Raw genomic sequence first — 16,840 nt, forward strand, 5'->3', positions numbered from 1 at the left:
CCCAGAGGGCAGGGCAGGAAGGAGTCACAGAAAACGATCAGATGAACAAGACCTCAGCCCTGCTGGTCTCCATCATCCTGCTCACCATCCCCACCACCCTACAACTCACTCAGAGCCTCCCCATCCCCAGGCAGAGACAACCCACCTCCAGCAACACTGTCCATTAGAGCCAGGAAAATCCCTTCCTCCTGCTCCCCATGCAATGCCCAGCCAGGGCTCCTGTCCCTGCTCCTTAACACGGGGTCTGTCCACCCTCCAGGTGTGCCCTGTGTGCCATTCACATCTCCTGCCTGGCTCTGCCCCACTCCCCCAGCTGCTGGGGACGGAAGCAGTGGGTTATCCTGACAGCAAAGGGGATGGAGAGGGGAGCAGGCAGCCACCCTTCCCCTGGACATTCAGCGTGTCAGAGGCTGTGCTCTCCCAAATCCTGCTGGGATAACTCCAAACATCCTTATTCTCTCCCAGCCTGGCCGTCGATGTCTCCATTCCTGCTCTCATCCCTGGGAATTGGAAACCGGGCTGAGCCATCCCGTGCCTCCGAGAGCCGAGCCCCTTTCCCCGGGACAGCCCTGCCAAGAGGCTCCTTCGCTCGCCATCTCGTGGTGGCAGTCGGCAGCCTGCCACGGCCCTGCTCCGCATCCTTCATCCCATCCCGCATCCCCATCCCGCATCCTTCATCCCCATCCTGTATCCGCATCCTTCATCCCCATCCCGCATCCCCATCCTGTATCCGCATCCTTCATCCCCATCCCGCATCCCCATCCTTCATCCCCATCCTGTATCCGCATCCTTCATCCCCATCCCGCATCCCCATCCCGCATCCTTCATCCCATCCCGCATCCCGTATCCGCATCCTTCATCCCCATCCTGTATCCGCATCCTTCATCCCCATCCTGTATCCATATCCTTCATCCACATCCTGCATCCCCATCCCGCATCCTTCATCCCCATCCTGTATCCGCATCCTTCATCCCCATCCCGCATCCCCATCCTGTATCCGCATCCTTCATCCCCATCCCGCATCCCCATCCTGTATCCATATCCTTCATCCCCATCCTGTATCCGCATCCTTCATCCACATCCTGCATCCCCATCCCGCATCCCCATCCCGTATCCGCATCCTGTATCCGCATCCTTCATCCCCATCCTGCATCCCTATCCTGCATGCTGCATCCCTCCTGTCCACATCCCACGTCCCGCACCCCACAGCCCCTGTGGGTGCCCAGAGTGCTGGGGCTGGGCAGGGGCTGGGCCTCCACGGGCAGCGGGTGCTGCTCTGTCCCCCAGACTCGTCCTGCAGCGGGTCCGAGCCAGCCCCGGCGGTGTCAGTGAGTTAATGACACCTGTGTAACGCAGGTTTGGCCCTGCAGAGTCACACGGGGCTCAGTTCTACCCCAGGAATTTCCCCCAGCTCCCGTGGGAGATGCACCAGGACATTAACACACACACAGGGGGTGATGACGTGTTGGACATGCAGGCATTTACTTGTGACAGGCTGTAAAGGTTTGGTCCCTCATACGCCCAGCACGCCAGGTCTGGGCTGCCCACCCCCAGGCACCCCAAAATTGCTGTAGGTGTCACAGCCCAGGCACTGCCATGAGCACCAGGGAGTGCAGGACAGCTCTCTGTGACAGGGACACCAGGACAGCTTGGCACTGGCACAGCTTTGCAGGATCCAGCAGCATGGCTGAACAGCTCCAAAGGCAAATTCCCATTCCTACCCTCTTTAACACTTTTTTTCCATGGAGCCACTGCAGGACACAGGATTGTCCCCCCACCCTGTGCATCCCCCCAGGCTGCAGGCTGAGCTCTGCCAAGGTGTCACCCTGCACCACCACTGTGCACACACTCAGATTTCACCCTCAGCCAAAGAACTTGCTTTAAACCAACAAGGGAAATTTTTCCAGGGAAAAGCAGATGCTTGGAAGACCTTCCAGACCTGGATCCCAAAGCAATGGCTTCTGCAAGGTGCCCCTCATGCAGATTCCTCCGGGACCTGCTGTACCACCCCAGCCCCCTCCTCCAGCACTCCCAGTCCCCCACCAGGCTTCCCTTTTTCTGGCTTTCCCCTCTAATTTGGGCAGAACAGCACAAAAGGAGCAATTTTGCTCCCCACCCCCTTTCCATCCTCCCCCCTCCCCTGTCTGGCAGGTCTGTGTTATTATTAAGACACTTGAGATTATGGTTGTCTGGAAGTCGAAGAATGACAGGAAAGAACCAGATGCCATCCACTGATAAATTACAAGGGCATTATGTAGAGGCAGCTGTACCATATAAAAGCCGGGTTTTTATACCACACCATGATTTTCCATGTGGCATCGTATGGTTCCAGCATCTGGGCGTCACCGTCAATGTCTCCCATATATTTTGCTGAGCACTGTCATTATGATAATGAAGAAATTGCAGCAGACGTTAATTGTGGTTCCTGCTGGCGATTGAGAGAACTTGAAGGTATCAGAGTGGGCTGGCAGGGCCTCTCTCACCTCACAGGGGGTTTCTCTGCTGTGTTGGCAGTGGACAGGAGGAATTTAGATGGCTCTGAGTGCTGTGAGCGGCATCCAAGTCCTCCTGTCCCAGTGGCTGGACCTGCTCAGGACTGGCTGGTGTCACTGTGGTGAGATAAAGTTGTAGGTCCTTGTACAGTTCAAGCTCCCCTGCTTGGTTTTCTCGTTATTAACACAGAGTAGCCATGGGCTGTGCTAAAGGATGGGTGGCACAGGGGCAGGAAGATTTGAGCCTCTGGTTTGTCACCCCATTGCTCAATTCTCAGCTGGCAGAGCTGTTCTGCAGGTGGTGCAGCCCTGGGTGTGGGGACAGGGATGCTGAGACAACCCCTGACACCCTGGGGTGATTCACAGTGATATCTCACGAGGCTCTCTCTGGGGGATGGTTTCCCTGCCCCAGGAACCCACCACAGGTATGTCCTCCAGGTGGGATGAGGATGGGCACAATTGCTGCCCTGTGAGTCACTCTGGGAAACCTCTGTCACACACCAAACCTTCCTGCTCCAACCTTGCTCAACTGCCTGTGGCAACAAAAGCCTCCTAACCACAAAGAGCAGCAGCAAGGCAGGGGAAGGAAGCAGCCCCTGCACCTCAGAGCCAGGGGGTTGGATCAGAACAGCCTAAAAGCCTTTTCCCAGAACTCCAGCAAAGCTTTTACAAGTTTCCCAAAGGCCACAAAAACAGGTACCCCCACCTTCCCCTTCTTGACCCCTGCCAGACACGTGTTCCTTTCCAAACAGCTCTGCAAAGACACGGGTGGGACTGATGCTCTGCCAGGGCACTGATGGTCTGAGCAGCAAAGCTCAGGAAACCCTCGTGTTTCCTTTCCAGCTCTCTGCTGAGGAGCAGGAGCTGGCAGCAGTGTGTGCCTGTCCCTGGGCCTCCTGCTTGGGCCCCAGAGTGTCCCAGGGCTCCTCTGGCACCCCTGGGATGTCACAGCCAGAGCTCATTCCACCCTCAGCCCTTGTCCTGGCCCGTGGCTTCAGAAAGCACCCCTCAAGTAGCCCTGTGGCAGGGGGCTCCCCCTGAACCCTCCACATGCTTGTGCCAGGGCAGAACTTTTCTTGAAGGCAGCAGCCAGACACACCAACACAGCCCCGAACCTGTCCCTGTCCGGGGGCAGCGCTGGCAGCAGGAACACGGCTCTGCTCCCCATGGGCACTGGAAAACACCAGCAGCAAATGGCTGTCCCAGCAGACATCAACACAAACACAAAATTAAATGTGATCCAAGAGGTGCAGTGAGATTCCCAGGAAAAGGACAGAGGATCGTCCTGTGCTGGTGCTGCTGGCACTGGCAGACAGCGAGGATGGGGGAGCTCCAGTGAGAGGGTACTTTGTTCACTGGGCTCAAAAGCATTTGATATCACACTGAAACAAACAAGTATTTGTTGGGATCAAACAGCGTTGGTGCCAGTTATTGTCCGGGAAAGAAGAGAACCGAGATGACCGCTGGGCATGGAACGCACGAGGATGGGGGCAGGAGCTGCGGGGACCCTCGCACAGGGGTGGCCGTGTCCCAGGGCTGCTGGGGCAGGATCTCAGTGCTCAGGTATGGCTGAGCCCTCCCGGCAGCCCTGGCCACAGCCACAATTAGCAGCGATGCTCCGCAGTGTCCCTGGCTGGGATGGGCACGGTCTGACCCTCTGGTCCTGCCCTGTCCCACAGGCGGGACCTTCAGAGGTGCCACAGGGTGGCCTCCAGTGACAGCTCCTGCCTCTGGGCTGGATACAGCCCCAGGGAGGCTTCCCACGGAACTTTCTCTGAAGTTTCTGCTTTGCTTTAGGTGTCAGAGGGCTCCTGCCAGAAGCCCCCAGTCAGCAGCACTGCGGGGTTGGGAATGGGCAGTTCTGTGCATGTTCAGCTTTAAAATCTCCTCTACCCATAGGAAAATAAAAGAGGCAGCTCCTCACTCAGATGGCCCTGTCCCCAGAGAGGAGCCCTGGAAGGGAGAGGGATGATGTGCCACCTTTGGAGCACATCTGGGGTCACCCACAATGTCCAGAACTGCCTGTGTGTCCTGCATGGTTTGACATGTGCAGCAGCCCCCAGGCTGGCACACAGGCCATGGGCACAGAGCAGTGCTATGGGCACAGAGCAGTGTTAAGGGCACAGAGCAGTGCCATGGGCACAGGTCAGTGTTATGGGCAGCCCCTCGTGGGCTGGCACTGCTGCTGTGGGAGCTCAAGCCATGCCAGGCCAGCTCAGGCCAGCATCCCATACAGGAGCTGCATTCTGGCAGTGCCAGGAGCTGCCCCCATTGCCCATGGTGTGGGGCAGGCACATCCAGCAGCCCCCCATGGAGACCCCACCTTGGAATCGTGTTGGCACAGGCTCCTGCTCATCCTCAGCAGGAAGAAAAAGCCTGGGGAGCCAGGGGAGATTTTCCTACAGAGGGGGGGGAAAAAAAAGAGAGAGAGAGAGAGAGGGGGAGAGAAAAGAAAAAAAGAAAAAGAAGAGAGAGGGAGGCTGGCCATGGCAGCTCACTACTGCCTGGCACCTGTGTCCCAGGGCAGGCGTCCAAGCGCTGGAGCAGGCGCGGTGCCACGGCAGCAGATGGGCACGAAGGCAGCAGCCCCGGGCCTCAATCCTGCTGCACCAGGGAGGGGACGGCTGTTTAGGGCAAATTTCCCAGCTGAGAATGTCAAAACAGCTGCCAGTCTGGAGTTTATACACCTATAATTAAGGGGGTATGTGATCTCTAATCCAGCTCAAACGGAGCTGGATTAATTGGCGGACCTAAAAATAGCATCCGTGACCATGTAAGGCAAGCTTTTGTGTGCAGTTTAAATTAGGAAAGTGGGCTCTGTTTGCAGTGAGCTGGGAGAGACAGAGGCATCCTTCTGCCTCCAGACAGCCTGGGAGGGCCAGATCCTGCTGAGGGACAGGGGGAGGCTGCAGCACGCTGAGCTCCCCAGAGGAACAGCCTGGAGCCAGGGGAAGGAGCCAGGGCAGCACCTGAATCCCAGGGATGTCTGTCCTGGGGGAGAGGGAGACTGCCCTGCTCAGAGTGACCCCTTGGAACCCTCAGGTAGAGCTCCACAGGTTCTCCTCCCCAAACACCCAAGACCCAGCTGCTCCCCACTTTACCCTGTCACATCATTCATAAGAGTCCAGAGCAAGTTGGTGCACTCTGTGATGCCCAGAGGCTTTATCTGGTGGACAGAGACTTTCTGAATTACTGGAGCCTCCAGGAGACACCTCCACTCTCCCACACTGCTCCTGGCCAGCTTTGCACCAACACAGTGCCAGAAGAACCCCTTTGACTTGTGCTCTGTGATCTGCTCCCCTTCTCGAGCACTCCTCTACCAGCCAGCCTGCAGGGGTAAATTGCTGTTAATTTTTGTTTAATTATCTGCAGTGGCACAAATAACTAACAGCATCGATTTGAACTTGGCACACAAAGGAAGGTTCCAAATGGCAAAGCATGTTATGAGATCGAATTATGAAACGTAGCTAATGAGAAAAATAATGATGTGATGCCAAGCTATAAAAGGTTAGACTTTAAAGTTGTCACAGTTCATGAGCAAGAAAGATTTAATCACATTCTTAATCAAATATTTATATGATAATGTGTTTTAATCAGAATAATAGCAATTAATTTGGGAGGGAATATATTGTACACTTCCTGTTCGTGCTTTACAGAGGTTTTTTTGTGGTGAAGTTACAGAGCACATATTTCCTTACTCAACAATAATTCCAGCCCAGTTGGAAGGTATTCCAGTTGTCTGTGATGGGGACAGGCTTGTGGAACAAAGATCAGAGGCAGCTCAAGAGCTGTGGGTGCCCTGCTGGGCGCTGGGTCCTGCTCAATCCCTGCCTGGGACTGGGCAAAGCGGGACCACGCTGGCACCTCGGTGAGCCTTTGAAGCATTTACCCTTCACAAATTATTTTACTGCTACCTCTTTCCCCCTGAACCTTGCCAAATCTCCTTGGCAGCTGATGCTGTCACCGTGAATTCCAGCTGTGCCAGGAAGCACCTTAAAACAGCTGCTGTGCTGGAGCAAGGATCTTCTCCTTCCTCTGCTTCCCTTCTGGGCAGGACAGCAAAGGGACAAAACTCTGCCACTCCTGTCCCTCCTGCAGGGCCCTTGTCTCCTGCACTGAGTTCTGCTCTGGGCTCTTGGTCTGCTGTGTTAAAATGATAAAGATGGGCAGTGTTTTAAAGCAGCAGCAGCCCCCACCATCAGGGTTTGCAGAGAGGGGAGGTGGCTGTCCTGCTCACCCCTGCTGAGATACCACGTGTGAACACCACAGGAAGGGTCACAGAGGCTGAAGAGGTTGGACAGGATGGGTGAATCTGCCAGCTTGAAGAAAAATAAATATCTAAAACCTTTCCCAAAAACTCAGAATGAAGCTTGTATGAAACTGAAAGCAGCCAGGACTGTTTCCAGCAGGCACTCAGCAGCCAGAACACCATGAGAACACATCACCTCTGAGGGAGCTCACTGAAGTTCTTCCAGTTAGGTGAGGAAGCACACACAGAATCCTGGCATTTATTTTAATGGAGCTTCCAAACCACCAGCATTCACTGAATGTGGGAAAAGCACTTCCAAACACAGTGCAGAGTGAAAACTGAAAGGGAGCATCCCTCCCTTCCAAATCCCCAGTAAGGATATTTCACCACTGCACAGCTCCCAGGGAGCTTTGGAGAAGGAGGGATGAGATGAGGGCTGCCAGGACAGCAGTGACCCCTGAGCCACCCTCACAGAGCTGGTGTGAGCCTCACCTGTCCTGGTGCCCTCAGGTAGGGACACACTGTGCTGCAGGAGCACCACAGCAGCCAGGGACCAGCATCCACAGGGACACATCAGCCACGCTGGGAATTCCACCCAAAGAACCTGGGAATGCCACCTAAAGGACCTGGGAATTCCACCCAAAGCACCTGGGAATTCCACCCAAAGCACCTGGGAATTCCACCCAAAGCAGGGTACCACTGGTCCAGCACAGGACCTGCCTCTGGGTCCTTGGCACACTCCTCATGCTGCTCACAGCCAGGGCCCTCATCCCTCCTCCTCCTCCTCCTCACAGCCCTGGGCAGGGTGGATGTCTCTGCACTTCTCTCTCTCCCACTTTTTAGCACTTCATCAGAAGCTGGAATTTTTATTTATTTATTTTTTTTAAATGCTAAATTTGCTGTTTCTGTTGGACTTGAGATGAAAAGCTTTCACTGAACCACCTCTGATTGGAATCACTTCTATTGCCTTCAGTTTGGCCAGATGTTTCCTAATTACTTATCTGTCAAAACTTTTTTTTTTTTTTGCTTATTTTAAATGCACAGACATTTCCTCTAAGTGAGAAAGAGTGTAAGGCTCTTGTTTAGTGTCTTTGCCCAAGTGAAGTAAGCCAGGCTAAGCTTCATCATCAAGGCCGGATTTTATGCTTGAACATGCAATTTAACATCAAAAGCTTGATCTTTTTTATTATTCAGTGCTGCCTTTTTAGCCCAGCTTCAGCAGGAGCCAAATGGCACATCCTAACTTGGGATTTAAAACTTTTATTTTTTAAAGCTAGGTCTGAGTCACGCAGCTTTCTCCTGAGCTTGAGATGGTTTCATGTAATAACTCAGGGCCAGAGTCTGCCACGATTACTCACATCGGTGAAGGCTTCCTTTCATGAGCAAGCTGATTGAACTGGTGCTCCTTGGGGTGAGGAATGATTACAGAATCCAGCCTCATCCTTCTCCCATCACACAAATATTTTTGCTGCTTTGAGTCAGTTGCTGGGTCCTGCAAGGAAGTCCTGTCATTGAGGAGAAATTTGGAGGTAGAAAGACACAAGAGGAAACCTTGAAGGCTTGAATTCCCCCCACAGACCAGCAGGGATCCTGATCAATCCAAGGAAGGCAGAGTCTTTACCTGTCACTCATTCCAGACATTCAGCATTGATTTGCTATTGGGCTGCTGCCAGGAATCTTTTCTTTTGGGTAAAGGTGCCAAGGATCCCGAGTTTCTGCAGGAAGGAAGGGGAAAACCAGCAGAACTCAGCCTGAATGGCTCCATGGGGGCTTTAAAGGCTTTAAAGGTGTCCTTCTCCATGAAGAGAAAACAAACAGCCAATGCCTCTCAAAGTGTCTGTGAAAAATACACCAATACACCCGAATAACCCAAAAATAAATCCATATAACAATTTTGCAAAAGCTTTAAATGTCTTCAAAGCCAAGTAACGTTCTTTAATGAAAGCAGGATCAAGCCAGAAAAGCTTTAGGAGTTTAAAGTTATTTGATAGCTAGTTATTTTCCTTCAAAAGAGGCTAAGTAAACCTCTGCCTGTAGCCTTCATCACTCCACCAGAAATGCTTTGTCAGGGTATTTGTGACAAATTAATTATAGCGATAGAAAATCTCAGTAGAAATGAATATTCAAAAAGAATTTTTTTTTTATTCTGTTGACTTCAGGGAATGCTCTCCTGTTTCTAAAGCTGTGTGTTTTCCTCATTAGCTCTCCCCCTCCCCCAGTTCTTTTCAGAAACTTTCAGAAGTGATTAGAAATGGTTTTATTTTCAGCTTGCCTGGGGAATGGCATTTGCAGTGGAACAAACCACTGATGCTGGAGTCTTGCTGGCAATAAGAAATGGCCCATCAGCAAACTTTCCAGAGAAAACATCCTGGAATTTCCATGCCAGTCCTGGCCACCTGGCACTAATGGCCAGCAAGATGCTGTGTGGGGCTGTCCCACAAAGCCTCAGCACTGGAGGAGCTTGTCCTCACAGCTCAGGGACCCTCAGTGCATCCAGGCCTGATCCTGCAATCAAAAGAGCAGGGCTGGGGCACACCCAAGGTAAGTCCAGTGTGCCAGAGAAATGTGGCTCTCCCTGCCAAGGCTCTGGCAAGGCAGAGAGCTCCTCATCTCTTGCTCCTGTTGTTGTCTGTAAATTGCAGACTTTTCTTGTCTTAGGCTAAAGGCATTTCAAGGAGAAAAATTCCCATTTGTGCATCTCATTAAGACTGAGAAAAGCAAGAGGCCACTGCTGTCCATGATGCCCCACAGCTCCAGGTCATCTCCATGCCTCTATCCCCTGGGCACACTGGTCCTGTCCCCATGCTTGCCCAGCTTGGTCCTGCACATAGCACTGAAATATTGGGCTGCAAGTCCTGCAGTCTCTTCTTGAAAGGTTGTTTTGGGCTGACAAGGAAAAGGAATAAATGTAAATAAAGCTTCTCCCAAGCTGTGACTGCCTGACCACACTCAGGAAGCTCCCATGACCAATGTCCCCACACAGAGACACATTTCTGGCTCTGCTACAGGAACTGGGCAGAAAAAATCCTCCTCTCCATCCTCACTTCCCCCTGACAACTCAATTAACAAGCTGCCTCATTAGCATCCTATACTTAATTAAGAAGTTGAATTAATAAGTAGCCTTGGTTGCTTAATTAATAATTAATTAGTCCTTGGTTAATAAGGACAACAGAAACTAGTTCATAAGGGAATCACTTCAATAGCTGGCAGTGAAATGAGGATCCAAGGATGTTAAATGGCTGTGTGGAGGGGTGCTGGACCCCACCCTGACACCGAGGGTCCCTCCCTGAGTCCAGCTGTGGGCTGTCACCTTCAAAGCTCTTGCCAGCCTCCTCCTGCCCCACATCCAAGTTGGAAGGCTCCAAAATTCTCATTTGGCTCCTGCTTGCCCTGGTGATGCTCTGCAGAGATGCTGCTCCGTGTTTCCCCTGTCCCTGCTGGGATGGGTGTCTCACCTGCTGGCACTGGCAAGGAAAAAGGGGAGATATTACTTCACACCAGCAATAAAAAAGGGACTGGGTACAAAACACAAGCTAAAACATCCCTGCCCTGCTACATTATTTTCCAGGGAAGGACTCATAATGTATTTTAGTATTCAAGTTTAAGCCTGCTCCAGAAAAACACCCAACCAAAATTTGCTGGGGCTGGGTGAGACCTGCCTGAGCCCCTGCCCAGCTCCTGGAGCTCAGGGCAGGTGGGAGCAGTGCCCAGGGCCCTGAGCCCTGCAGGAAATGCTGGTCCTTGGGCTCAGGCAGTGCTCAGCTCATTCCCAGCTCGGTATGTTGCCCACAGTTTGACAACATATATTTGGCAATTTTCACTAGGGAAGTGTGAAGAATTATGTTGATTTTTCCTTCTCATCTTGATACAGCAGGTGTCTTGTTTCCATATGAATGATCTCAAGGTGTACATACATATATATCCATATATCAAAAACACTCCTATTATCATATAACATTTCAAATTCAGCTAAATAGAAGCAGTTGATTTTTCCTGATGGTATTGATTTGAAGTTCTCCATCCACAGACCACTTTGGAAACAAAAGAAAAATCAGAGTTATTTCCCACACAACAGATGCAGTGCACCGATCTCAAGGAAAATGAATTTTTAGTTTATTGTTGCTTATGGTGACTTCTGTTCATGACTGGTTTCAAAGAAGATATTGAGCATAGCAGCAAAACACGTTTGCAGACAGATAATTACCATTATTTTCAATTAGAATGCTGTCATCTCCAATCCAAGTATTTCGAGATTGGGAAATACAAACATTACTGTTATTGCCACATTGATAAATTATGTTGTTGGTTTATTCTGAGAATAACAATTAATGGTGCTCAGTTTTGTTCCAAAATTTGTTGGACAACCTGAAATGAAGCACAACATAAATTTGTTCCTAACAATCACAGAAAGGGGGGGGCTGGGGGGGTGAAGGTATTTATTGATGAAACACTCCAGACACAGAATCTAGAAGCAAAACTGAACTGGGAATTCAGTTTCCTTGTAGAAAGGATGGAGACTGCACTGTGCTGCTTTGCACAGAGGAAATCAGTGCTTCTCACACCTCTTATTTAAATTTTTTGTATCTGGTGTCTCAGTTATCTTCCCCAGTGGGCTTCATACAACCAGGATGTGATGCCTGGGTTCCCCTCATCACTTTTCAGACAAGGGAGAGACAGGTTAAGGTTCTTGCTCAAGGTTTCCAGCAGGCCAGTGGCAAAGCAGACGTGCAGCACGTCCAGCAGGACATTTCTCCTGATGGATTCCTCTCCATCCATGTCTGCACAGCTCCCAGGGCTCCCCCACCTCTCCTGCAGATCCCCCAGGGCAAAACCCAGCAAGGGCTGAAGGGGGCTTGTGCTGTGGCCAAGTCTCAGCTCTTTCATACACCAGGCAAGAGAGGATGGGAAGAAAGAAGAGAAGGAAAGCACAGTTGACTTCACTCCCACTGGGCTCCAAATAACGAACGGAACTAATTGAGGTCAAGGGCTCGTCAAGTGGGCAGCATGGTTACAGTCTGAGAACAAAAGCCTGCTCCCAAATGCTTCCCACAGTCAGTGCTGCAGGAACAACTTGGAAAGGTTTTCAAAGTATTCAGCAGTTGTTGTGTCTGCTGCCTGGCATGGGAGTTTCCATTCCTGCACAATCCACTTGCATTCCTCCTCTTGCTTTACCTGCTTTTTGTTACCATTCCACCTGTGGGCTGCTGGCTTTGCCTTGCAAACAGCCATAGCCACCTGCATGGCATTTGGGGAGGCTTTGGCTTATCTCAGATGGTCCAAAATCTAGCAGTGATGACCCTCAGGCAACTTGATATTTTCTGTGTTGCAGCAGAGATTCCCATTTCCTACCATGGTCACCCTGAATTTTGCCTTTATGTAGTTATGCAGCAATGATTACAGATTTGGGAAAGAGCTGCAGACAGAGAAGGCACAAACTAGAGAGAACACACCACTCCCATCCCCCTGAGCAGCTGGGAGCTACAGACATAACTATAAATTCCTGTCCAGTGAAAACTATATTTACTCATCCCAAACAAATCCATGTGTGTCACCACTGCCAAGGGCTCTGGGTCCTGGTTTGGAGCACAATGGACCTCACTGATTCACACACTTCTGAGGTGCCTCTCCAGGAGCCTGGGCTTGCTGGGTGACCGATTCTGGCCTTACAGACACAAGCTCAGTCCCAAAGAAGAAGCAGGAACCTTTTCACAGGAAGCCCTGAGCTCCCTGGCTGGTGGTGTCCCATCCTCACAGCATCATCCCCTCTGAGGCTGCTGATTCCAAGGCTCCTGCTTTTGGATCAGCCACGGTGTGTTTTACCCAGACTTAGCCTCCCACAGGTGCAGCAGGGCATGTGGATCAAGCCTGTGACTGATTTTTAACTTTCTTGTTCTGTCTTGACACATTTTCCCCTTCCCCCCACCCCTATTTTTCATTAAATGCAGGCCAGCAAGGAGGAAGGGAGAGTTCAGTGCATCTGTTCATCACTAACATTGACAAACAACACGTAAAAGCTTTGCTAACCTGAAAAGTATTGGCATATCTAACCAAAACCCACTTGATTTCCCCTGGAAAGCAAAAGCTGTGAGAGGCCATTACTAGCAGGTTGCCCTTGCATGGGAAGTAATTGAATCTGGAAATGGGAAATATGCGGCAGGAGAGCTTGGCTGTCATTTTACAAAAACAATTAAATGCATGAAATGTGTCTTAATGATATAATTAAGGCAAAATTCCAATCTTCCATTAGTAGTGGCATTAATTATTGCAAGCACATTACATTCAGTATGGCTGGAATGATGAAATCCTCTGTTATACAGCTTTATTAACAAACAAATAAATAAATAAAACCTGATTATCTGCTCCTCAACAGAAGCTGTGATGAAAAATTACTTTTGAACAAACCTTGATTAGTTTTGCCTGTTAAGGCTGATGGTAAGAGAGGTCAAAGCACCTCGGGGAAAGCACCACACGATGCTGGGACCCATCGTGGGTGTTACTGGGAGAGGCAAAAGTGATGAAAACCATCACAACGACCCCAAAGCTCCCCTAAAACACCCCCATTTCCACACCAGACTCGCTCCTAAACCTCCTAAAATGACTGAAATCTGTTGTCACCCTCAAGACCTGGTTGGCAGCAGGGCAAGATCTCACCTGCCTCTTAGGAGAATCTGACAATGAATCACAGCCTTTCAGTTTCACAGCTGATTTTACACTTCTCTCCTCTGCTCCCACTCCCTCGGGCTGTCAGTGCTCTGGGAGGGTCCTGGGGGTTTCAGGCACTTGGTTTGGCACAGCAGAGCCAAGGGCTTCAGAGCCATTCCAAATCCTTTCTGCCTTCACTGCTGAAAGGCTCCTGGAAGCTGCTCAAAACTGTTTTATATATTGGGACAAACAGGATTACTGATCTCAGAGGTGCAAAGGTATAAAATACACATTTCCAAAGGAGAAAGCCATCTATAACATTCCCTCATGGGTACATGTTTGGGATTATGAGCAAATTTATTTGATATGGAAGCCTGTTTAGAGTGATTTTCAATGTTTAATCCAGCACAAGGAACAAAAATTGGAAAAATTAGCTCCCTCCAGCCAGCCATGTGACTCCTAGGTGATATCTGCCAGAGGACAAGCAAACATCAGTTGAGTGATTATGTGGATACCTGCTGAAAGAGGGGGATTTTCAATTATGCATGGTTGAATTTCTACGTGTACAATTCCCATCATACAGGGGAAAATCAATTAGTGAGAGTCATTTGCTTCTGAACACACTGGTCGGAGAGAAACATTAGTTCAGAAACATTAATTTCTGGACAAATGTTTATAATTAAAATGCAATTTTGATTCCACTCGTGTTCTGGCCTGTCACCCTGTATCTCAGCCAGGTCTGGAGGAGAAATTGCAATATCCAGGAAAGGCAGGTCAGGGATCACAGCGGTGGGAAGTGTCACCCTGGGTTTGCCATGAAGCCCTTGGGCTGCACTGGGGGACAGGGCTGGGCACTGGGCTCTTTGTGCAGCTGGACCTTGGACAAGTCCTGGGCTCACAGGGAGCAGAGAGGGCACAGAGAGGGCACATGGCCATGGAGAACAGCAGGATGCTGTGCCTCAGGGTTTGGGGAGGGTTTATTCTGTGTAAGGCTGAGAATGCAGCATTTCTTTAAAAGCCACATATGCCTGTGCTGGATGACATTTGTCCCATTGGCCCAAGCCCAGAGGCAGTGCAGAAGCTGAGGACCCAGACAGAAAGCAGCCCTGGAGTGCCGAACTCCCACACAGCCCCAGGAGCAGCGACTGTGTTTTACCCACACAGGGAACCGACAGCCAGAGCAGAAAGGAAAACCACTGCCTTTTCCCATAAACCAGAACTCTTAGAGAAGAGACAAAGCCCGTTTTCCAAGCTGACATTTGGCTACAGCAATTACTCACAGTTACATTTGCTCATGACTCAGTCCGAGATCTCGGTTCGGAGCTGAAACCTCACTGAGGACTTGGGCATGTTCTGACGGATGGGAAGAGCTGAGTAAACCTGAACACATTTTTTTGAGTTAATCTGCTTCCTTCATGCCTTACCTCATGCCAGCCTTTTCTACAGCATGAGGAATCTCAGTTACATTCCTTGGTGCTGCTTTGTTCTCTGACACAGCTTCTCAAACACCACACACCCCAAAATGGGATTCTTTGGGAGCATTGCCAGGCTATGGGCACCACATCCTTCTGCAGATGGAAGGAACAAGCGTGCTGGAGGTGCCTCACCTTCCTTGAGATCACTGCACATAAAGCACCTGCCTGCATCACCTTCCAGGGGGTTTTCTGCAATCAAAGTTGCTCTTCTGCCACAGGTTACCCATCAGATCTAAATTCTCAGCAGCAGGGTGGAAGTACATCCAGGCACAGAGCAAATATACAGAAATTGTTTAGATAAATAGCTTATTTGGGCATTTACAGTAAAACCTGGCCTGGAGAAAGTAAATAGAGTTCCAGTTTCATGCCACTTGTACAACATTACTGTAAATAGTTGGTATTTTTTCCTTTAAGTGCAGGAATTATGCACCCAGCTGACCTTGCACTGGCACAGGAGGGAAGGAAGCGTTCCAGACCTCCTGTTTGCAAAGCAATAAAACATAACAGGGCTCAGAGATCAGAGGGAAAATAAACAGATCCTCTCGCTCAACCTCCTCCAACTCCCCCTGTTTTCCCCTCCACAGCTTATATTTAGCTCAGGCTCCTCCATGCCCATGGAAGGGCTGCCCTGGGAGCAGGGAGGCAGAGCACCAGGGCCAGGCTCTTGGAGAACCTCAGGCTTTCCTCCTCAGAACAGAAAATCAACAGACCTGCTCAGCAGAGCAGAGAGAAACAGCAGCTCTCAAGAGAAAAATAGAGAGGAGATAGGCAGTGGGGCCCTCGAGGGTCATTCAGCATTTGTTTGTTAACCTGGTTCTGCTCATCTGAACCTTGCAGAGCCTGGGTTTGAGATTCAAGGAGAAAAAAAAAATAAAAATTGTGTGTGCACATTAGTAAATTGTCTGGAGCAATTGTGAATTGAGAAGTGTTATGAGCCTTCTTCTTCCCTGGGAAAGCCCTTGGTGTGCACTGATCCCAGGTTAAAACCTAACCCAGCTCCCTCCTCACACTCTGCTGATCACCCCAGACCTGCAGAGACCCTCCCCAAAACACCCAGAAGGGGCTGGGCTTGCAGGACTGTGAGCTTGCATGACTATTTTAGAGCTGGAGTGTTTTGGATGTCTAATTCCCACCTTAATGGGCCCAAGTAGCAGAAATCTGTAAAGATTTCTTTTGTAAAGAAAGGCAGCTGGTGGCTCCTGGTACTGGAGATGTGGATTCAATGGTGCTGCCTTGGAGCAGGAGCTGTGGCCAAGCCCATCCCTTGTTGGGAACACAGAGTGACAAACTGGGAATTCCCACCTGTGACACTGCAGGGACTGTCTGGGACATTCACCACTGCCCCACGCCCTGCCCACAGGCTCTGGGTCACCTGGACCCATCTGAAAAGTCTTTGAACTCGCCCAGTAGCTCCTGTGGAAAGAGGAAACAAGATAGGACACCTGTGCCACGCTTCCACTGCAGAAAAAGCCACCTCTTCTCTCCTTTTTATGTCTTAGCAGCAGGGAGGCCGCAGCAGGAAGGACAAGGTGGGGTCCTGGTGCTGCTTGGAGAGCGATGCAGAGGTGTTCTCTGCTCCAGCCTCTCTGTTTTTAAAGCCAGGCTGCTTATTAGCAATGCACAGCAGCACCAAGCAATAACTTTACTGCAGTTACTCTCTTAATCAAATGCAGCTTCACAGAGCCACGCTGATCTAATTGTTCAATGTCCAGGTTCCCTGCCTTCGCGGAGATAAACGCTCTGAGGAGCAGCATTTTGACTGTCATCCAAAACTCACCACTGGCTGCTGTGATTGTGATTTATTGCTGCTGATAACAATCAATCCCAAGGCAACCGTGTGCATTTGAACTGATTCAGGACTGAGCAAGGGGGGAATGAACACCCACTCACTCACAAGTGATGAGTCCTGCAGTCAGTGCTCTCCCCCATTTCTGCACTGCAAACCCCACTCCAAGCTCACTGCATGGAGGGCTTCATGTCAC

At 50.4% G+C, this 16,840-nt stretch overlaps 1 long non-coding RNA gene across 1 annotated transcript; it reads right to left on the reverse strand.

Annotated features, from left to right (window-relative positions):
- Positions 1–8,983: 8,983 nt before the first annotated feature.
- LOC147650125 (uncharacterized) lies at positions 8,984–14,765 on the reverse strand. The gene is made up of 2 exons (XR_015276919.1): positions 14,664–14,765; positions 8,984–10,205 (listed from the first exon to the last, which is right to left on the reverse strand). It is a non-coding gene; the product is annotated as an uncharacterized LOC147650125 (long non-coding RNA).
- Positions 14,766–16,840: the final 2,075 nt, after the last annotated feature.

This window comes from Cyanistes caeruleus, chromosome 16, assembly GCF_971803275.1.
Source record: "Cyanistes caeruleus chromosome 16, bCyaCae1.hap1.1, whole genome shotgun sequence".
NCBI classification, from domain to species: domain Eukaryota; kingdom Metazoa; phylum Chordata; class Aves; order Passeriformes; family Paridae; genus Cyanistes; species Cyanistes caeruleus.